We start from the raw sequence: 23,146 nt of genomic DNA, 5'->3' as shown, positions 1-23,146 counted from the left end.
CTAGTCCCACAGCCAGGAGGCCACGTAATGGGACTCAGACAGTGTGTCCTAGTCCCACAGCCAGGAGGCCACGTAATGGGACTCAGACAGTGTGTCCTAGTCCCACTGCCAGGAGGCCATGTAATGGGACTCAGACAGTGTGTCCTAGTCCCACAGCCAGGAGGCCACGTAATGGGACTCAGACAGTGTGTCCTAGTCCCACTGCCAGGAGGCCATGTAATGGGACTCAGACAGTGTGTCCTAGTCCCACAGCCAGGAGGCCACGTAATGGGACTCAGACAGTGTGTCCTAGTCCCACAGCCAGGAGGCCACGTAATGGGACTCAGACAGTGTGTCCTAGTCCCACTGCCAGGAGGCCATGTAATGGGACTCAGACAGTGTGTCCTAGTCCCACAGCCAGGAGGCCACGTAATGGGACTCAGACAGTGTGTCCTAGTCCCACAGCCAGGAGGCCACGTAATGGGACTCAGACAGTGTGTCCTAGTCCCACAGCCAGGAGGCCACGTAATGGGACTCAGACAGTGTGTCCTAGTCCCACAGCCAGGAGGCCACGTAATGGGACTCAGACAGTGTGTCCTAGTCCCACAGCCAGGAGGCCACGTAATGGGACTCAGACAGTGTGTCCAGGTCCCATAGCCAGGAGGCCACGTAATGGGACTCAGACAGTGTGTCCTAGTCCCACAGCCAGGAGGCCACGTAATGGGACTCAGACAGTGTGTCCTAGTCCCACAGCCAGGAGGCCACGTAATGGGACTCAGACAGTGTGTCCAGGTCCCACAGCCAGGAGGCCACGTAATGGGACTCAGACAGTGTGTCCTAGTCCCACAGCCAGGAGGCCACGTAATGGGACTCAGACAGTGTGTCCTAGTCCCACTGACAGGATGCCACTTCACCACTGGCACTGACATCTCTTGTAACGAAGCCAAAGACATTACATTTGAAGCCTCTCTGATGTCACATAGCCTTGTTTAGCCTTCTGGCTGGCACACAGGACATGAACGGGGAGACAGTGACCACAGCATCAGAGAGGGAGAGAGAGAAGGGGTGGGGTGGGGGGGTGCTGGACCTCCCTGACCAAAGGCTTTAACCTTCTGGCTGGCATACTGGATATGGGCGGATTGACAGGGACCACAGCATCGGAGATGCAACAGGATGAGAGATATAGAGTGAGTTCTGTCCCTAACCAATCATCATCCTCCCCCTAGTCTCCCAGGTAACAGACATGATACAATCTAACAAGGTAAACACTTCCATCTCCTGGTGACATAGTGGTTGTTTCTGTCCAATCACGCAACTACTGTTGAATACTGGACAAATTGTGTGGTGGGGGATTTTCTGAAATAACAAAGCCAGAGCATTTGTAAACATCAGTAAAATGTTCTTTTTATTCATTTATGTTCTTATTTTTCATAATGTGCTATTGAAAACAGATGCATTCGGTACAGCAGGTTAGTAGGACATTTCATATGTTGACTTTTCTGAACATTGTTGTTATTACACCAGACATCATATTCAGTATTGGAGGTGGTGGTGGGTACAGCAGAGTTACATTTTGTGCATGTATTGCAGTATAAATATAAATCAGACATAAAAATAAAAATAGTGCAGTTTTTACCCCGTCTTAAACAGAAGAGGAGTCTTGATAGGTTCAGCTACTGTCTTGTCGAAGCTAGAAGACTTTGTATTGCATACAGAATTTAGGTATGTCGGGGGGGAAAACTATTGAAAATTATAATCGTAAAAAATTGTGCTTCGGATATCCAAAGATTTTACTTGTTTAAAAAATATATATAAATTACCTGCAATAAAAATGGAATGCAAGTGAGATTGATTCAGATTGCTGTGTTTCAGCAGTGAAACTGTGCTTGGTTGGTGTATGTGTGTGTGTTGTGTAGTTCTCAAGCCTTATAATGTCTCTCAAAACTGCAAAAATGTTAGGTTAGAGGTCAATCAATGGAAATAATTACAGTGGTTGCATCTGAACGGCCTCCTGTCCCCTGTAGTGCACATCGTTTGACCAGAGCACATGGCTCTGCTCAAAAGTAGTGGACACGTTCAGTGTTTCATACTAAAAAGAAAGAAAACACACTATTTATATATAAATACATGCTTATGAGGCTTTGAAGACATGAGCATATAAGTAGGTCTACAGTACATTTCCTAGATGTTGTCTGTCAACATTTGTACATTTTGTGCACCTTAATATTACTGAGGAAGAACTGAGAATTAATTATAAACTGGGTGGTTCGAGCCCTGAATGCTGATTGTCTGACAGCCGTGGTATATCAGACCATATACCATGGGTATGACAAAACATATATATTTTTAAAGTTGGTAACCAGTTTATAATAGCAATAAGGCACCTCGGGGGTTTGTGGTACATGGTACAATATACCACAGCTAAGGGCTGTATCCAGGCAGTCCATGTTGCGTTGTGTCTAAGAACAGCCCTTAGCCGTGGTATATTGGCCATATAGCAGACCCTCTCAGGCCTTATTGCTTAAATATACAATATATACAAATATGTAATGATACATAAATACTGAATACATAATGTGATTGTCATCCATTCATTTTCTCTTCAGAATGACAAGTGAAAAGCTATAGTGACTTATTATGGTCCTGGAAAGCCCTTCTACTGAGAAAGAAATATGATATGTTCTTGTAAAATAAATATGACGTTCCTTTTACTTGTAAAATAAATATGAGATGTCCTTCTACTTGTAAAAAATAAATATGTTGTCATGCACATACATTTAATTAACTGTGGTAGTAATTCATTTCATTAATGTATAGTTTTATGTAATGAAAAAGCAATACTTATGTGAGTGTTTTTCTGTACTGAGATGCGTGCTGCTCTGTGCTTAAAGCTCGTGTTTTCTTGGGAAAGCTTCAGGTCTGTAATACTATGCAAAAAAACATACATGTAGCTCCTTTAAAGAAACCTTATAAAGGTGTTTTATAATTTAACCAGTAGTTTTGAAAGTAGTGCTCATGAGCCAAAACGGGTTGGTGAAAATGGTGCATAACGTCATCCCTTTCGTATGATGCTGTGCACAACGTCATCCCTTTCATATGATGCTGTGCACAACGTCATCCCTTTCATATGATGCTGTGCACAACGTCCTCCCTTTCGTATGATGCTGTGCACAACGTCATCCCTTTCATATGATGCTGTGCACAACATCATCCCTTTCATATGATGCTGTGCACAACGTCATCCCTTTCATATGATGCTGTGCACAACGTCATCCCTTTCATATGATGCTGTGCACAACGTCCTCCCTTTCGTATGATGCTGTGCACAACGTCATCCCTTTCGTATGATGCTGTGCACAACGTCATCCCTTTCATATGATGCTGTGCACAACGTCATCCCTTTCGTATGATGCTGTGCACAACGTCCTCCCTTTCATATGATGCTGTGCACAACGTCATCCCTTTCGTATGATGCTGTGCACAACGTCATCCCTTTCATATGATGCTGTGCACAACGTCATCCCTTTCATATGATGCTGTGCACAACGTCATCCCTTTCGTATTATGCTGTGCACAACGTCCTCCCTTTCGTATGATGCTGTGCACAACGTCCTCCCTTTCGTATGATGCTGTGCACAACGTCATCCCTTTCGTATGATGCTGTGCACAACGTCCTCCCTTTCGTATGATGCTGTGCACAACGTCATCCCTTTCGTATGATGCTGTGCACAACGTCATCCCTTTCGTATGATGCTGTGCACAACATCATCCCTTTCGCATGATGCTGTGCACAACGTCATCCCTTTCGTATGATGCTGTGCACAACGTCATCCCTTTCGCATGATGCTGTGCACAATGTCCTCCCTTTCATATGATGCTGTGCACAACGTCCTCCCTTTCGTATGATGCTGTGCACAACGTCCTCCCTTTCGTATGATGCTGTGCACAACGTCATCCCTTTCGTATGATGCTGGGCACAACGTCATCCCTTTCGTATGATGCTGTGCACAATACGCAATACTAAGCCTTGTCTCAAGATAGTAGGTTGGTGGTTGAAGATTTCCCTCTAGTGGTTTGGGGGCTGTGCTTTGGCAAAGTGGATGGGGTGATATCCTGCCTGTTTGGCCCTGTCCGGGGGCATCGTCGAACAGGGCCGCAGTGTCTCCTGACCCCTCCTGTCTCAGCCTCCAGTATTGATGCTGCAGTAGATTATATGTCGGGGGGCTAGGGTCAGTCTGTTAAATCTGGAGTATTTCTCCTGTTATTATCCGGTTTCCTGTGTGAATTTAAGTATGCTCTCTCTAATTTTCTCTCTCTCTTTTACTATCCCTTTCTCTTTCTTTCTCTCGGAGGACCTGAGCCGTAGGACCATGCCTCAGGACTACCTGGCCTGATGACTCCTTGCTGTCCCCAGTCCACCTGCCTGTGCTGCTGATCCAGTTTAAACTGTTCTGCCTGCGGCTATGGAACCCTGACCTGTTCACCAGACGTGCTACCTTGTCCCAGACCTGCTGTTTTCAACTCTCTAGAGACAGCAGGTGCGGTAGAGATACACTGAATGATCGGCTATGAAAAGCCAACTGACACTTACTCCTGAGGTGCTGACCTGTTGCACCCTCTACAACCACTGTGATTATTATTATTTGACCCTGCTGGTCATCTATGAACATTTGAACATCTTGGCCAAGTTCTGTTATAATCTCCACCCGGCACAGCCAGAAGAGGACTGGCCACCCATCATAGCCTGGTTCCTCTCTAGGTATCTTCATAGGTTTTGGCCTTTCTAGGGTTTTTTTCTTAGCAACCGTGCTTCTACACCTGCATTTCTTGCTGTTTAGGGTTTTAGACTGGGTTTCTATGCAGCACTTTGTGACATCAGCTGATGTAAGAAGGGCTTTATAAATACATTTGCTTGATTAATTGAAATTATAATCCTGAAATTCGTATGATATGTTGCTAATTCCAATTCGTAACAATATGTTACGAATATGTTACAATATGTTACGAATTGGTAAAGGTTGGAAGCTCATACAAATGGTGTTTGATCTACATATGGTCAACACATCATCATTCTCCTTTTTCCTCAAGCAGAGAGCTAGCCATAGTGAATAGATTACCTATTATATTCAGATTCATTATGAGTTGACATTCTATTATGGTATTACAATTGGGTAACATTGAATACCATGTCACTTCAGGTGTCGTGACACAAGCCCACCACTAGAGGTCCCTCGCTCCACACACATGAATGACAGGAAGTGCTATGGACACCCTTTGGCCAAGGATTATGGATATACTGACAAGATATACGTCTCTCCTCCCTAACAATGGGAGTCGTTGTCCACAAAGCGGCACAGCGGGCTGTCTAGCTCCCGCCTATCCTTTCTTTGGATTGGTTGATACATCTCATTATTATAATAATTTTTTGAATATTCAATGAGGGTTGTTGACATCAACCTCCTGTATTCAATGGAGAGAGACGCTATGCTACGAGCCTCATGCCATGAATATGCATAGCCATTTCGAGACAACTCCGATATAAAGTGTTTTTTCCAACTTATATCAGTACACTAGTAACAATTTAAGCATTACAAAACTTCTATTTGATCAAATAAACCTCACGTAGCAAATAACCCATAAATGATTTTGTTGACCAAATTCAACACTCTCTCATTGACAACCATCCAAAAACTCATTGCTTGATGGGTGAAACAACATAAAAACGCCACCTGCTGGAGGGAGACCGATTTGGTGCCGAGTTGGGCCTCTCTCTTCCTCTTCCTCTCTGCTTTGTCACAGTCCTTGTGATTACAGTGGAATGGCTAGATTTACATCATGATGCTTCCACTGAATTATAGTGGAAGCATCATTTAGCATCATTTATAGGCTACTCACCACTGGAGTACTGGGACTTTAACTGAATTAATTATCAGAACTTTAACTGATCTTGTTATAAGAAGTGCTAATCAACTGCTCAAATAGCCTACATTGAGTGTGATGTAGTGTCTGAGGAAACAGATCAGACTGAATCCTGCCAGTAGGAAGAGAGCTACAGTAAAGTCATGTACTGTAGGCTGCACAGTGATACATTCTGGACAGTCTGGAATTGGTTTTAGTGTTCGTGTGTTGCCTAAAAGTTTAGAACTTCCCTACAAATGGTTAACGTATCTCCTCAAGTACTGATGATCTTTTTGGTCATTAAAAAAATGTATATATACATTTCAGGCAGACATGCAAAAGTGTCTGGTCTGACTCCTCCTATCTCGGTCCCTATCTGCGATCTGATTGGTGGATTCAATGGCAAAACTACTCTGATCTTCTGTAGATCCATTATGTTGATACATGATAAATATACATAAGAGTTGTAGATGACAGTGTGCAAGTTTGTGCTTTGATGTGCTCTGATTCATATATGTTTGATTCCTCTGTGTCACTATATAACACCTACAAAAAACAGTTAGCTACGGAAACACAATAGAAAACAGACCAGGGAAAAAAACGAGTTATCAAGCAAGCGAAAGCGAGCAATATATGCCGTTTAGAGATCAATGGAACGCAGACCGCGGGGAAACAGCAAGGATACCATCTAAAAATCAGTTATACAAAGTGGATATTCTTCAAATCTGTCAAAATCTTTGTGTTCTAACAGGCCCACAATGTGGTTGCTACTGTTTTCGCTGCATAATATTTAGAAATAGTCATTTTCGTGATTATAAAAAATGTCTGTTAAATGCTAATTTCTGTTCGTAGAAGCTGGTAGCGTAGCTAGCATATAGAAATCGGTGGTGGTACTTGAAGCCGTTTTTAAGTGTAAGTCAGTTGATTAGTGATGATGACATGAACCTGTATTGGGGTTGACATCCATACAAGCATTTTAATCCTATTTTCACTCCAAAATAGTGTCAAATACACATAAACAATAGCCTAAATGTAGGCTCATTTTTATGGAGGGCAATGAGGAGATTCTGAATGGCGTTGACATGGGATTTCGGTCGAGTTGGATTGGTCTCTTTACCACATCTATAAAGAAAGAGAAAGGTAAGGTCATTACATAGTGTGTACCAGCCCAGGTGCCTGAACACATGTGAATACAATGGTGACCACTCTGCCCAGTGGGCCCTAATTCCAGCAAATACTCAGTCAAATCTTTAAATCCTGATTTACAGATAATTGTAGTGACGGAAGACACTGTGACCTATGCCACACTATGCTACAGTCACTAATAAGCATTACATTACACTTGTTGTTTCAGCATGTGAACCGAACCAACCCATCTGTGTCTGGAGACAGTTTGGGTTGTACCTACACTACTGTTCAAAAGTTTGGGGTCACTTAGAAATGTCCTTGTTTTTGAAAGAAAAGCAATTTTTTTTGTCCATTAAAATAACATGAAAATGATCAGAAATACAGTGTAGACATTGTTAATGTTGTAAATGACTATTGTAGCTGGAGAAGGCTGATTTAAAAAAATTGAATATCTACATAGAGAGGCCCATGTACTTGTCCTCCTCTACTTGTCCTCTACTTGTCCTCTTGCTCAGTTGTGCACCGGGGCCTCCCACTCCTCTTTCTATTCTGGTTAGAGACAGTTTGCGCTGTTCTGTGAAGGGAGTAGTACACAGCGCTGTACGAGATCTTCAGTTTCTTGTACATTTCTCGCATGGAGTAGCCTTAATTTCTCAGAACAAGAATAGACTGAAGAGTTTCAGAAGAATGTTCTTTGTTTCTGGCCATTTTGAGCCTGTAATTGAACCCACAAATGTTGATGCTCCAGATACTCAACTAGTCTAAAGAAGGCCAGTTTTATTGCTTCTTTAATCAGAACAACAGTTTTCAGCTGTGCTAACATAATTGCAAAAGGGTTTTCTAATGATAAATTAGCCTTTTAAAATGATAAACTTGGATTAGCTAACACAACGTGCCATAGCAACACAGGAGTGATATTTGGTGATAATGGGCCTCTGTACACCTATGTAGATATTCCATAAAATATCTGGCGTTTCCAGCTACTATAGTCATTTACTCTTGTTCTCTCTCTCTCAGATACAAGCTGCCCTGCCCCCCTGTTGCCCTCCTTCCCTCTCTCCAGGATAGAGAGGGGCTGGCCTGTGGAGATGGTGCCTATCCAGACAGGAATTCCTTGCCAACCCCTGCTCCCCCTGTGACCCCCGGTGACCTCTAAATTCTGACCCCTTACATCTGACCCACAGCAGTGGCTGTTCGTTTTAGAATCAAATAGAGTAGAATAGAATAGAACAGAGAAAAGGGTTAGGGAGGGATAGTGAGGGGGTCCTACTCACCCAGACCTGTGGTAGCTAGGGAGTGATCATTCTATTAACTCTTGAGTCTCAGAGAACTGCAAACACAGAAAGACAAGGATGAATGAGAGAATAGCTAACAGCAGAATGACAACAGGTCCAGGAACAGATTATTTAGTGGCGTTCAAGTACTTGTTTTTTTTCCCGTTACAGTCACTCTGCACAATTGACAATCTCAGGAAGCGTATTAATAAGATGCACAGCACAACGGCAAACAACACAACCTGGAACTATTGGTCATCACACACCACGCTGAGAGGAGCTCACCTGTTGGCTGGAGTTAGCGGAGGGCGGGGTGACCTCGCTCTGGTCCAATAGGGGGTTGAGGGGGGCGGAGCAGGGCAGGTGAGTGGCGCGCCAGTAGATGTCCAGGTATTCTGCCAGGTGTTCACATGCATCCTCCAGCTGGTTCTCATCCAGGATCACATCAAACATCTCCTGAGAGATGAGATGTTAACACAATGTCAAAAACTAAATGGAAAGCCTCAAGGGAATGCTATTAACACCCCTATCAGCTGAGTGTAAGCCTACCGTTATGCTGGACAGACAGAGTAACGTAGATTGTTGTACAAATAATAGTATTAGTATTATTTTCATTACATACGGGTGGACACTGTGCTAGTTTGTCCCCTGCCATCATCTGTACATTGAGGTGTTTACTTTGAGATTTCCCCCGAGATTTAATGAGCCTCTGAAGAACCTGGGAGAGAAGAGAAAATAATGAACTTGCTGGCTGGCTGACTGACTAACTGGCCGGCTGAATGACTGACTGGCTGGCTGGCTGGCTGAATGACTGACTGACTGACTGGCTAACTGGCTGGCCGGCTGGCTGACTAACTGGCTGGCTGGCTGCCTGGCTGAATGACTAACTGATTGACTGACTGACTGGCTGGCTGAATGACTGGCTGGCAGGCTGGCTGACTAACTGGCTGGCTTAATGACTGACTGGCTGGCTGACTAACTGCCTGGCTGGCTGAATGACTGGCTGGATGGATGGATAACTGGCTGGCTGACAAACTGGCTGGCTGAATGACTGACTGACTGGCTGAATGGCTGGCTGACTAACTGGCTGGCTGGCTGGCTGGCTGGCTGGCTGGCTGGCTGGCTGGCTGGCTGAATGACTGACTGACTGACTGACTGACTGAATGTCTGGCTGGCAGGCTGGCTGACTAACTGGCTTGCTTAATGACTGACTGGCTGGCTGACTAACTGCCTGGCTGAATGACTGGCTGGATGGATAACTGGCTGACTGGCTGGCTGGCTGACTAACTGGCTGGCCGGCTGAATGACTAACTGTCTGGCCGGTTGAATGACTGACTGGCTGGCTGACTACATCACTGACTGGCTGGCTGGCTGGCTGGCAGACTGACTGACTGGCTGGCTCACTGACTGGCTGGCTGACTGCCCTGACTGACTGAATGGTTGGCTGACTGACTGACTGACTGACTGGCTGAATGACTGACTGCCCTGACTGACTGACTGACTGGTTGGCGGACTGACTGGCTGAATGACTGAATGACTGACTAACTGGCTGGCTGACTGACTAACTGGCTGACTGGCTGACTGACTAACTGGCTGACTGGCTGGCTCGCTAACTGACTAACTGGCTGGCTGACTGGCTGACTGACTGACTGACTAACTGGCTGACTGGCTGACTGGCTGACTAACCGTGTACTGGTAGTGGATCAGTCCTTACCTTTGGAGAGGACACCTTAACGTAAATGATGATAGGAGCCAGGGATGTTTTGAGGAGCTGTGCTGGGTGGTTGATAGTGTCTGCGTCCAGAACTACGAGCTGTAGAGTCTTAGCCAGCTCAAAAATCCTCTCAATCTCACTCTGGACCTCAGCTACCACCCCAACACACAGAGCGACAGAGAGAGAGGGCTGAGTACAGAGAAAGTGTGATCTGTCCTGAGTCATATACAGATGTTGGAACTTAATTCGAGACAGTTTGCTACAGCAGGAAAATAATACTAAAGCAACAGGAAATGTGAATCATTATGTGGATTATAATTTATGGCCCTTTTTCTAGGGGTTAATGAATTTTTCATAAGGGAAAATCAAGTGGAAATTACAAACTTCAGAAGCCTTTTTAAATCTCAAATACACTACAAGTTTTACATTTCCTTATTACATGAAAGTTCTGCAACAGTGTGATCAAATTAAGATTCTACACTTGTAGTACATCTATCAACATAGCAGTCTAAACCATGTACTCAGGACTGATAGAGGGTTATTACACATCCTAAATGAAGATGAAAAACAAACAAATGTCTACATTAAAGATGATGAGTGCTGCAGGACAAGTCCTCCTGTTCTTACCAAGACTGGAGCGTGTGTTGGACCTCTCCATGATAGCCTTCTTGTTCAATACAGACCTTTTGGCCAATGACAGATCAGCAGTCACCCGCGTGATAGAGATTCTAAAAACATAGATAGTTAGATGGATGGATGGATTCCATTTTTTTTTACAATATAAGAATACAATTCCAGCCAGACAAGCAGATACACTGGATTCAAAATCATAAAGGATTTTTACAAACACTTATAACACTTATTCCATAGTGTTTCTGGCTGTACCCACCTTCCATCAAACCTGTGTTTCAGGAAGTCAAACAGGGCCTTCTGCATCATGTCTGTTACCTGGGAGACAGAGGGGAGTGTGATGATTGGTTAGGAACAGAGAGAACACTGATCCCCGTGTTGAATCTCTTTCTCTCTCTCCGTCTCTCTCTCCATCTCTCTCTCTCTCTCTGTCGCTCTCTCTCTCTCTCCTCCTCTCTCTCTCTCACCCCCCCCCCCTCTCTCTCTCTCTCTCTCTCTCTCTCCGTCTCCCTCTCTCTCTCTCCTCCTCTCTCTCTCTCACCCCCCTCTCTCTCTCTAGCTTCTCCTCTCCCTGTCTCCACCTGTCTCCCCCGCTTCCTCCCTCTCTCTCCTCCTCTCTCTCTCTCACCCCCCCCCCTCTCTCTCTAGCTTCTCCTCTCCCTGTCTCCACCTGTGTCCCCCGCTTCCTCCCTCTCTCTCCTCCTCTCTCTCTCTCTCACCCCCCCTCTCTCTAGCTTCTCCTCTCCCTGTCTCCACCTGTCTCCCCCGCTTCCTCCCTCTCTCTCCTCCTCTCTCTCTCTCTCTCTCTCAGCCCCCCCCTCTCTCTAGCTTCTCCTCTCCCTGTCTCCACCTGTCTCCCCTGCTTCCTCCCTCTCTGAAATACTTAGAAAGTGAAGGAACACAAATCTGTATGGTGTATTAAATAAAGGACAGAACTTCGTGTGTGGCCTGTTTTTGTGACCATTAGGAAGTAGAAAACATGGATCTGAGTGTTCCTTCCTTTCTTCCTTCATCTGCAGACATGTTAGTCTGACTGGCTGTGGAGCTTAGAGAGAGATGTTCGTCTGACTGGCTGTGGAGCTTAGAGAGAGATGTTAGTCTGACTGGCTGTGGAGCTTAGAGAGAGATGTTAGTCTGACTGGCTGTGGAGTTTAGAGAGAGATGTTAGTCTGACAGGTTGTGGAGCTTAGAGAGAGATGTTAGTCTGACTGGCTGTGGAGCTTAGAGAGATATGTTAGTCTGACTGGCTGTGGAGCATAGAGAGAGATGTTAGTCTGACAGGCTGTGGAGCTTAGAGAGAGATGTTAGTCTGACTGGTTGTGGAGCTTAGAGAGAGATGTTTGTCTGACAGGCTGTGGAGCTTAGAGAGAGAGATGTTAGTCTGACAGGCTGTGGAGCTTAGAAAGAGATGGAAAATGAATGTCTTGTGAAATAGGGGATACAACCAAGCACTCCTCCTGCTTCTGCTCTCCTGCTGTCTATGGGAGAGAGTGAGAGAGAAAGAGAGAGTGAGAGAGTCAGAGAGAGGCTGATGTATGCCTCTGGAGCATCCACAAAACACATTTCACCAGAGAAATGCATAAATATTTCATAGACACACAAAACAAACTGCTTGTCTCTCAGTCTGCATCCACACAGGAGAGAGAGAGAGAGAAAATGTTGAAGCATGGAGAGATTTGATGAAATTATAAGCCTTATTGTTGTGCAGATTTGTTTGTTGGGCTAAGAAGCTCAATACAGTCACATTGATGACAGTATCATCTTATATCCCATTCCCGACATAACCTACACATCATCTACTCTATATATTGTGCATGTACATCAGGCTGGGATTGTGAGTGGGCAGTACATATTCTTACTGTATCATAATGTAGTGTCATTTTGGCTCCCGAGTGGAGCAGTGGTCTAAGGCACTGCATCTCAGTGATTGAGGTGTCACTACAGACACCCTGGTTCGAATCCAGGCTGTATCACAACTGGCCGTGATTGGGAGTCCCATAGGGTGGCGCACAATTGGCCCAGTGTCGTCCGAGTTTGGCCAGTGTAGGCTGTCATTGTAAATAAGAATTTGTTATTAACTGACTTGCCTAGTTAAATTAAATAAAAAATCTTAATGGGCCAATAAAATCTTAAAGGTTAATGGGCCAAGGAAGGTGTGGTGCATGTGTGTGTGCGTATCGACCAGCCTCTCACCTCATAGCCTTTCAGTGAGGGCCCCACCAACACCACCGGCCTCATGGAAGGAACAACATCATAGGGTGGGAGATGCTCTGTCTGCAGGGAAGACACACACTGGGCTTGGAACGGGCCAACCACACTGGGCTTGGAATGGGCCAACACACACTGGGCTTGGAATGGGCCAACACACACTGGGCTTGAAACGGGCCAACCACACTGGGCTTGGAACGGGCCAACACCCACTGGGCTTGGAACGGGCCAACACCCACTGGGCTTGGAACGGGCCAACCACACTGGGCTTGGAACGGGCCAACACCCCCTGGGCTTGGAACGGGCCAACACACACTGGGCTTGGAACAGGCCAACACACACTGGGCTTGGAACGGGCCAACACACACTGGGCTTGGAACGGGCCAACACACACTGGGCTTGGAACGGGCCAACACCCACTGGGCTTGGAACGGGCCAACACACACTGGGCTTGGAACAGGCCAACACACACTGGGCTTGGAACAGGCCAACACACACTTTGGAGCATAACTAGAACCCTGAGTTTTACTATGTTTTTAGTAAGGCCCTGGTCAGATCATGTAGTTAGGGATAACTCTGGGCCCTAAGCGTAACCCTCCAGTCATTGAGATTAGAATCTACCAGTGTCATCAACTAAGAGCAAAACAGTTCGTAGTAGAGAGTATGTTATGACACAGCTATTCTTAATTCTAGCTCTGATACACAGTAGAATCATCTGCATTACAAACATACCTGCTTCTGCTTCTGTTTGGCTTGTAAAAACAAGAGAAAACCCATTTAGCATGAAAGCTGAGAGCAGATGGTGTAGTGTCTGAAGACAGGATATCCTGTAGCAACCTTCCAGACCCTTTCGTATTCATCCAGTAAAATGCAACAACACTGTCAGGGTTGGAATCAGATTTTCAGCATCCTTCCTGAATTGACTCAATTGAAATGGAGTTGACCTCAACTCTGAATGCGGTGCATTTGGTTGATTGCTCTGAGTTTTAGTCTGGGTTTCTGTAAAGCACTTTGTGACAACTGCTGATGTAAATAGAGCTCTATCAAAAAAATATGATTTATTGAATGATTATGAATAAACATGCTTTGCTACATAATGAAAAGCAATTGATTCTGGTATGAGGGAGAAGGAGGAGGTCAGTCACCCAACAGCTGTCACTCACCTGCACTAGGTGGTGTGGTCAGTCACCCAACAGCAGTCACTCACCTGCACTAGGTGGTGTGGTCAGTCACCCAACAGCAGTCACTCACCTGCACTAGGTGGTGTGGTCAGTCACCCAACAGCAGTCACTCACCTGCACTAGGTGGTGTGGTCAGTCACCCAACAGCTGTCACTCACCTGCACTAGGTGGTGTGGTCAGTCACCCAACAGCTGTCACTCACCTGCACTAGGTGGTGTGGTCAGTCACCCAACAGCAGTCACTCACCTGCACTAGGTGGTGTGGTCAGTCACCCAACAGCTGTCACTCACCTGCACTAGGTGGTGTGGTCAGTCACCCAACAGCAGTCACTCACCTGCACTAGGTGGTGTGGTCAGTCACCCAACAGCAGTCGCTCACCTGCACTAGGTGGTGTGGTCAGTCACCCAACAGCAGTCGCTCACCTGCACTAGGTGGTGTGGTCAGTCACCCAACAGCTGTCACTCACCTGCACTAGGTGGTGTGGTCAGTCACCCAACAGCTGTCACTCACCTGCACTAGGTGGTGTGGTCAGTCACCCAACAGCTGTCACTCACCTGCACTAGGTGGTGTGGTCAGTCACCCAACAGCAGTCACTCACCTGCACTAGGTGGTGTGGTCAGTCACCCAACAGCTGTCACTCACCTGCACTAGGTGGTGTGGTCAGTCACCCAACAGCAGTCGCTCACCTGCACTAGGTGGTGTGGTCAGTCACCCAACAGCTGTCACTCACCTGCACTAGGTGGTGTGGTCAGTCACCCAACAGCAGTCACTCACCTGCACTAGGTGGTGTGGTCAGTCACCCAACAGCTGTCACTCACCTGCACTAGGTGGTGTGGTCAGTCACCCAACAGCTGCCACTCACCTGCACTAGGTGGTGTGGTCAGTCACCCAACAGCTGTCACTCACCTGCACTAGGTGGTGTGGTCAGTCACCCAACAGCAGTCACTCACCTGCACTAGGTGGTGTGGTCAGTCACCCAACAGCTGTCACTCACCTGCACTAGGTGGTGTGGTCAGTCACCCAACAGCAGTCACTCACCTGCACTAGATGGTGTGGTCAGTCACCCAACAGCTGTCACTCACCTGCACTAGATGGTGTGGTCAGTCACCCAACAGCTGTCACTCACCTGCACTAGGTGGTGTGGTCAGTCACCCAACAGCTGTCACTCACCTGCACTAGGTGGTGTGGTCAGTCACCCAACAGCAGTCACTCACCTGCACTAGGTGGTGTGGTCAGTCACCCAACAGCTGCCACTCACCTGCACTAGGTGGTGTGGTCAGTCACCCAACAGCTGTCACTCACCTGCACTAGGTGGTGTGGTCAGTCACCCAACAGCAGTCACTCACCTGCACTAGGTGGTGTGGTCAGTCACCCAACAGCAGTCACTCACCTGCACTAGGTGGTGTGGTCAGTCACCCAACAGCAGTCACTCACCTGCACTAGGTGGTGTGGTCAGTCACCCAACAGCTGTCACTCACCTGCACTAGGTGGTGTGGTCAGTCACCCAACAGCAGTCACTCACCTGCACTAGGTGGTGTGGTCAGTCACCCAACAGCTGTCACTCACCTGCACTAGGTGGTGTGGTCAGTCACCCAACAGCAGTCACTCACCTGCACTAGGTGGTGTGGTCAGTCACCCAACAGCTGTCACTCACCTGCACTAGGTGGTGTGGTCAGTCACCCAACAGCTGTCACTCACCTGCACTAGGTGGTGTGGTCAGTCACCCAACAGCAGTCACTCACCTGCACTAGGTGGTGTGGTCAGTCACCCAACAGCAGTCACTCACCTGCACTAGGTGGTGTGGTCAGTCACCCAACAGCTGTCACTCACCTGCACTAGGTGGTGTGGTCAGTCACCCAACAGCAGTCACTCACCTGCACTAGGTGGTGTGGTCAGTCACCCAACAGCTGTCACTCACCTGCACTAGGTGGTGTGGTCAGTCACCCAACAGCAGTCACTCACCTGCACTAGGTGGTGTGGTCAGTCACCCAACAGCTGTCACTCACCTGCACTAGGTGGTGTGGTCAGTCACCCAACAGCTGTCACTCACCTGCACTAGGTGGTGTGGTCAGTCACCCAACAGCTGTCACTCACCTGCACTAGGTGGTGTGGTCAGTCACCCAACAGCTGTCACTCACCTGCACTAGGTGGTGTGGTCAGTCACCCAACAGCTGTCACTCACCTGCACTAGGTGGTGTGGTCAGTCACCCAACAGCTGTCACTCACCTGCACTAGGTGGTGTGGTCAGTCACCCAACAGCAGTCACTCACCTGCACTAGGTGGTGTGGTCAGTCACCCAACAGCTGTCACTCACCTGCACTAGGTGGTGTGGTCAGTCACCCAACAGCAGTCACTCACCTGCACTAGGTGGTGTGGTCAGTCACCCAACAGCTGTCACTCACCTGCACTAGGTGGTGTGGTCAGTCACCCAACAGCTGTCACTCACCTGCACTAGGTGGTGTGGTCAGTCACCCAACAGCTGTCACTCACCTGCACTAGGTGGTGTGGTCAGTCACCCAACAGCTGTCACTCACCTGCACTAGGTGGTGTGGTCAGTCACCCAACAGCTGTCACTCACCTGCACTAGGTGGTGTGGTCAGTCACCCAACAGCAGTCACTCACCTGCACTAGGTGGTGTGGTCAGTCACCCAACAGCTGTCACTCACCTGCACTAGGTGGTGTGGTCAGTCACCCAACAGCTGTCACTCACCTGCACTAGGTGGTGTGGTCAGTCACCCAACAGCTGTCACTCACCTGCACTAGGTGGTGTGGTCAGTCACCCAACAGCTGTCACTCACCTGCACTAGGTGGTGTGGTCAGTCACCCAACAGCTGTCACTCACCTGCACTAGGTGGTGTGGATCTCCAACCCGACGACGAGTTCGCTGCTTTCCTGCAGGACAACAACATGGGGCCGATGAGCAAGACGAGGATTCAAGGACTATACAAGTACCTTACCTCTCCTTGAATCATCTCCTTGAACCCTCCCCTTGCATCCTTATGATACTCAAGGAATCGTTTAAAAGTCCTTGTTGAAGTTTTGAGGAGGCAGGGAGAGGATTGTAGAAGACGACACAGGGAATAGAGGAAAGACTACTGAGAAAGAGACTCGGGATGTAGCAGGGAGAGACGATGAACCCTGACCTCTGGGCCTGTTTCTGTTCCTGTTTGATCCGCATGGCCTCCAGTTTCACTGGGCTGGGGATGAAAGTTATGTCTGCCCCTTCCTTCACCAGCCGACCAATCCACCAGTCATTGCTGTATTTCTGCAAAGAGACAAAAATGGATTCCAGTCAAGTCCAAATGAAACTGTTGTCACTGCTGTTTCGACAGTATGGCAGCAGTGGTAGTAACTGCTGTGATAGAGATGCCTGTGGTTGTCATGGCCATACATATTGTGAATGTGTAAGGACTGGGTTCCAATAGCTACTGTTTAAGATAACTGCAACAACTAAAGAAATGTCATTCTAGTGGTGATGGTGAGGACGTGATAGTGATCGTTGATAATGACGCCTACTGAACTCCTCTCACCTCTTTTATGTGTATAAAGTCTTTGGTTTCAAAGTTGATAGCAGCACCTTGGACAGGACAGTCAGCATCTAGAGCACCACAGTAGCTCACGTTGGTCTTCACTGCAAATGCTACGGGTTTTGACTGGGGAGGACAGACAGATACATAAAACAGTGTTTACGAAAGGATGCATTGACCTGACAATATCTCATCCTATGGTGGACTTTCCTTGGGTCTCTTCTTGGCTCTCTGGACCTGACTAAACACAGCTTTATTTTTATATTCAACCTTTATTTTACCAGGTAAATTGCCTGAGAACAAGTTCACATTTACAGATGTAGGATCTGAATTTGATCACTCTTTTGTTGCTGAGAATTGTCCGGCGCAAACTTGTAATGTATTCAAGGTTTTAAAAGGCTTCAAAAGTTAGTAATTTCCCATTTAAAATGTCCAACACTCATTATAATCCACATAATAATGCACAGTTCCTGTTGCTGCAGGATTATTTTCCTGCTGTAGCAAACTGGCTCAAATTAAGATCCTACATCTGTTCGACCTGAGGAATAGTTGCAGGGGAGAAAAGAGGTTGAAGAAGTGTTACTCACCTTAGCTCTCTCCATCTACAGTTTGGCCTGATTAAACTCCTGTTTACGTAAACAAGCTAATTAACTAACTAAACTCCTGACTCTACTAACCCTGGCTCTCTAGGCCTGACTATCGGGTGAAGGAGAGGTTGCCTTCTTTGGCTCTCTCTCTCGAATGCGAGAACATTGCCTTTACATTTCTAGCATGTTGGCTCTCTCCAACTGACTAGGGGTTAGAAGCCAGGTTACCTACCTTGGCTCTCTCCAGCTGCAGTTGGGCCTGGCGCTCGGCTTCTAGCCGAGACGCCTCCGGGTCGTCCTCCAGGGAACACGTCGGAATCTGAGGGTCTACTAGTGTAGGAATCAGCTGAACCCTAGAGAGAGAGAGAGAGAGAGAGAGAGAGAGAGAGAGAGAGAGAGAGAGAGAGAGAGAGAGAGAGAGAGACGAGAGGAGAGAGAGAGAGAGAGAGAGAGAGAGAGAGAGAGAGAGAGAGAGAGGAGAGAGAGAGAGAGAGAGAGAGAGAGAGAGAGAAGAGAGAGAGAGAGAGGAGAGAGAGAGAGAGAGAGAGAGAGAGAGAGAGAGAGAGAGAGAGAGGTTCAGAGCGAGAGGTTCAGAGAGAGAGAGAGAGACAGAGAGAGAGAGAGAGAGAGAGAACAGAAGGTTTACAAATAAATTATGCTAAGACTCCATGTTTTCAAATTATCAACCAAGATGATATCAGTCTAAATAACTTGCTACTTGATCTAAAAACACCTACTAAGGCCAAATCCCTCAAAGTAGCCCATTGCGTCACTGAGTTGATAACCTGTCTGGCCTGGCCCTGGACCCATGTGACCTGTCTGGCCTGGCCCTGGATCCATGTGACCTGTCTGGCCTGGCCCTGGCCCTGGACCCATGTGACCTGTCTGGCCTGGCCCTGGACCCATGTGACCTCTGGCCTTGCCCTGGACCCATGTGACCTGTCTGGCCTGGCCCTGGACCCATGTGACCTGTCTGGCTTGGCCCTGGACCCATGTGACCTGTCTGGCCTTGCCCTGGACCCATGTGACCTCTGGCCTTGCCCTGGACCCATGTGACCTGCGTAGCTACTGCCAGTTCCAGTTCATGTTAAGTTCCTGTAGTGCTTTCCAATGCAGTTGTGTCTGAGGAGCGTGTGTGTGAGGTGAAGACTTTAACAACATACATTTACTAATGTTCCTCTGTCTATAAACAGTGAGATTCTGCCACACCATGCTTTAACTTCCCATCTAAACAGTATTATCAGGTTCATATCACCCACCAACAGTCAGTCACCACACAATGTGCTGCTCTTAGATGGTGCATAGATGGTGTGATGGTGCATAGATGGTGTGTCCGTTGTTCCGTTTTCTTGTGTATTTATTGGTGTGTTTTCTATTGGTTGGTGTAATAACGTTTCCCTATGGGGGAGTAATAAAGTACTATCTTATCTCAGCCATAACTTTGGAGACATGAACCGGATAACCAGGGTAGGTATCAAGTTAAGCCATTCAAATACCTCAACACCTTCTGAAAGAAACCTGGGAAGAGCATCACATCTATAGCAGAAGACATTGATTCCCTCATCGTATTGGCTCACTGTCAGCTAAACCTGTCATGGGTAAAAATAGATCTGCCCCTCGGCACCTCCTCAGTCAGTCTGAAACCCAGCGTGCTGTACACTCACCGTCACCATCCTTCAATCCCCCCCATCTCTTCTCATTCCCAGCTGACCCACACACACACGAGAGGAAGACTGACTCCCCCCATGCCAGACTGATACACAGCCACACACCACTGCCAAATATAGCTCAATAACAACGGCACAGTGGCAGGCAGTAGCCTCTCCACCCTTCCCTCCCTTTCTCCTCTCCCAATTTTTTTTGTCAGTCTCGATCCAGAGCCCAGATTTTTTCACCCCCACTCACCTTCTTTCCCCTCTCCCTCCATACCCCCCCCCCCCCCCCCCCCCCCCCCCCCTCCCATCCTAAACACACCAGGCTGGAACCAGCGATCCAGAGACCAGTGTGGATATCATTTAAATATCAAAGTGAGCCGGAGGGGCTTGGATCTAAAGATACTTCCCCAACAGGAAGAAACAAAGCTGAATTAACAAGAAAGTTCAGTTTGGTTAATAGTGCTGCGGATGGGAACAATACATAATAGACTGAGTTTTAACACATCATCTATAATTGTATGTTAAACACTTTATAACTGGTAATAAGCAACTATGAGACTTTATAATGCCTTATAATAATGATTATTAGTGTTGCGGATGGGAGTGACTAATACACTGAATGCCTTTCTGCTTGCAGTAATGCCCTCCGTCTATACGCCATCCTGTAGGCTTAGTTAATTCATTATTGATATCCATAGAGCCGAAGCACCTCTAGACTTTTGGGGGCCTCCCCTCCACCTTGCGGGTAAAACATTGTTGAAAGACTATTTTTGAGTAAAGTTACTATTATTACTCATCTCTGTGTCCTGCGCCTGACTCCGTCTTACCCACATCACCTAGACTCTGATAGAAACAAGCACCAAAACCATGATGGCTCCAGAGGGTTAAATAGGGAAATAATTCAAACGTAATGGGGACCAGGTGTGTACAATACAGACAAAACAAATGGAAAAAGAAATGTAGATCGGTGGAGGCTAGAAAGCCGGTGACGTTGTGACATGGCTAGACTACTTTACCTAACAACATAAAACATGTCAGCTGACACGGGATAATTTAGTGGTTGTCAGTGACCGACATAACAAGTGGACAGCTGATGATGGCTGATGCAGAACCAAATGTAGAAATTGCACCTGGTGTATTCCACTTTTCTCACTTTTTGGGAGCCCGACTGAGTTCCTTAAGAAAAGGTTCTGCATAGAAGAGACGTGGACATGTATATAGAAAAACACAGTAACCAAAACGCATGACGTCACATACTGTAGAAGGGATTCTTATAAGAGACCTTTATCCACTAACCATATCCATTCTGGTGCAGAAGGAGAACACTGAAAACTAGATAGAGATATGGCTCTTGCAGAAAAGAAGAAGGTAATCAATATAATGCTAGAGACCAACACTACTTCTACGTAATCAATCATGTTTAATCAATGTAGCAGTTTTAAATCAAATATCCTGTTATTCAAAAAAATAATAATAATCATGGCTCATGTCATGTTTATATGCTATCTGAGGGGCCCGACCTTGGTGTCATAGAATATTCCGATTTTCACTTCTCCGCTCTGTGAATCTTAGCAGTACAAAACCTGTGGTTCGCTTTGCAGAGAACTATTTATTGTCAAACACTCAAACTCCAGTTGAATGAGATAATTTCCCGATTTGAACAATTATCCAAAGCTTGGGCCACTGTGTTGTTCAGAAGACTACTGTAGGCTACCTTCAGTGCAGACACAAGTCACAAAACCTTTAATTCCTTTTCTTCCCCTCAGAAAAAACATGAGCCTTTAACAACAATCACCGTATCTAATACCAGAGCTTTTAAAGATCACCTAAAAGACCTAGCTGCCAACCACAAAACACTGAGATCAGATCAATACAGTCATATAATACTGGGAGAGACACAGGATCCTAGAAGGGGATGACATTCAGAGAGATGGTTATATGTATATGATTGCCATAGCCTGAGGGCCATCCCATGACCATTCATTCCCTGAAGAATTTACATTGTATGTAACTTAATAGTAATACATAGTGGAACCATCATCATAGTATTTACATTGTATATAACTGACAGTAATACATAGTGGAACCATCATCATAGTATTTACATTGCATATAACTGACAGTATGTAACGAATCTCCTCTTCGTCGGAGGAAGAGTACGAAGGATCGGACCAATATGCAGCATGGTACGTGTCCATGTTGATATTTATTAACACTGAACACAAAAAAACAAAATAACAAGGAGAACGAACGAAAACGAAACAGTTCTGTCTGGTGAAGACACAGAGACAGAAAATAATCACCCACAACTAAAATGGGGAAAACAGGCTGCCTAAGTATGATTCTCAATCAGAGACAACGAACGACACCTGCCTCTGATTGAGAACCATACTATATTAGAGATAGTAATGCTACTAGTGGTAATGGTAGTAGTAGAGATATTAGAGATAGTAATGCTACTAGTGGTAATGGTGGTAGCAGAGATATGAGAGATAGTAATGCTACTCGTGATAGTAGAGATATTAGAGATAGTAATGCTACTAGTGGTAATGGTGGTAGTAGAGATATTAGAGATAGTAATGCTACTCGTGGTAATGGTGGTAGTAGAGATAATAGAGATAGTAATGCTACTCGTGGTAGTAGATATATTAGAGATAGTAATGCTACTAGTGGTAATGGTGGTAGTAGATATATTAGAGATAGTAATGCTACTAGTGGTAATGGTGTGAGTAGAGATATTAGAGACAGTAATGCTAGTAGTGGTAATGGTAGTAGTAGAGATATTAGAGACAGTAATGCTACTACTGGTAATGGTGGTAGTAGAGATATTAGAGACAGTAATGCTAGTAGTGGTAATGGTAGTAGTAGAGATATTAGAGACAGTAATGCTACTACTGGTAATGGTGGTAGTAGAGATATTAGAGATAGTAATGCTACTAGTGGTAATGGTAGTAGTAGAGATATTAGAGACAGTAATGCTACTAGTGGTAATGGTGGTAGTAGAGATATTAGAGATAGTAATGCTACTCGTGGTAATGTTGGTAGTAGATATATTAGGGATAGTAATGCTACTAGTGGTAATGGTAGTAGTAGAGATATTAGAGATAGTAATGCTACTCGTGATAGTAGAGATATTAGAAATAGTAATGCTACTAGTGGTAATGGTAGTAGTAGAGATATTAGAGATAGTAATGCTACTAGTGGTAGTAGAGATATTAGAGACAGTAATGCTACTAGTGGTAATGGTGGTAGTAGAGATATTAGAGATAGTAATGCTACTAGTGGTAGTAGAGATATTAGAGATAGTAATGCTACTAGTGGTAGTAGAGATATTAGAGATAGAAATGCTACTAGTGGTAATGGTG

At 46.1% G+C, this 23,146-nt stretch overlaps 1 pseudogene; it reads right to left on the bottom strand.

Annotated features, from left to right (window-relative positions):
• Positions 1–1,356: 1,356 nt before the first annotated feature.
• Positions 1,357–19,178, bottom strand: LOC109907077 (voltage-dependent L-type calcium channel subunit beta-4-like; annotated as a pseudogene).
• Positions 19,179–23,146: the final 3,968 nt, after the last annotated feature.

Source organism: Oncorhynchus kisutch, linkage group LG17, assembly GCF_002021735.2.
Source record: "Oncorhynchus kisutch isolate 150728-3 linkage group LG17, Okis_V2, whole genome shotgun sequence".
Taxonomy (NCBI): Eukaryota; Metazoa; Chordata; class Actinopteri; order Salmoniformes; family Salmonidae; genus Oncorhynchus; species Oncorhynchus kisutch.
The sequence above is the reverse complement of the archived record's forward strand: the minus strand, read 5'-3'. Positions and strand labels throughout refer to the sequence as shown.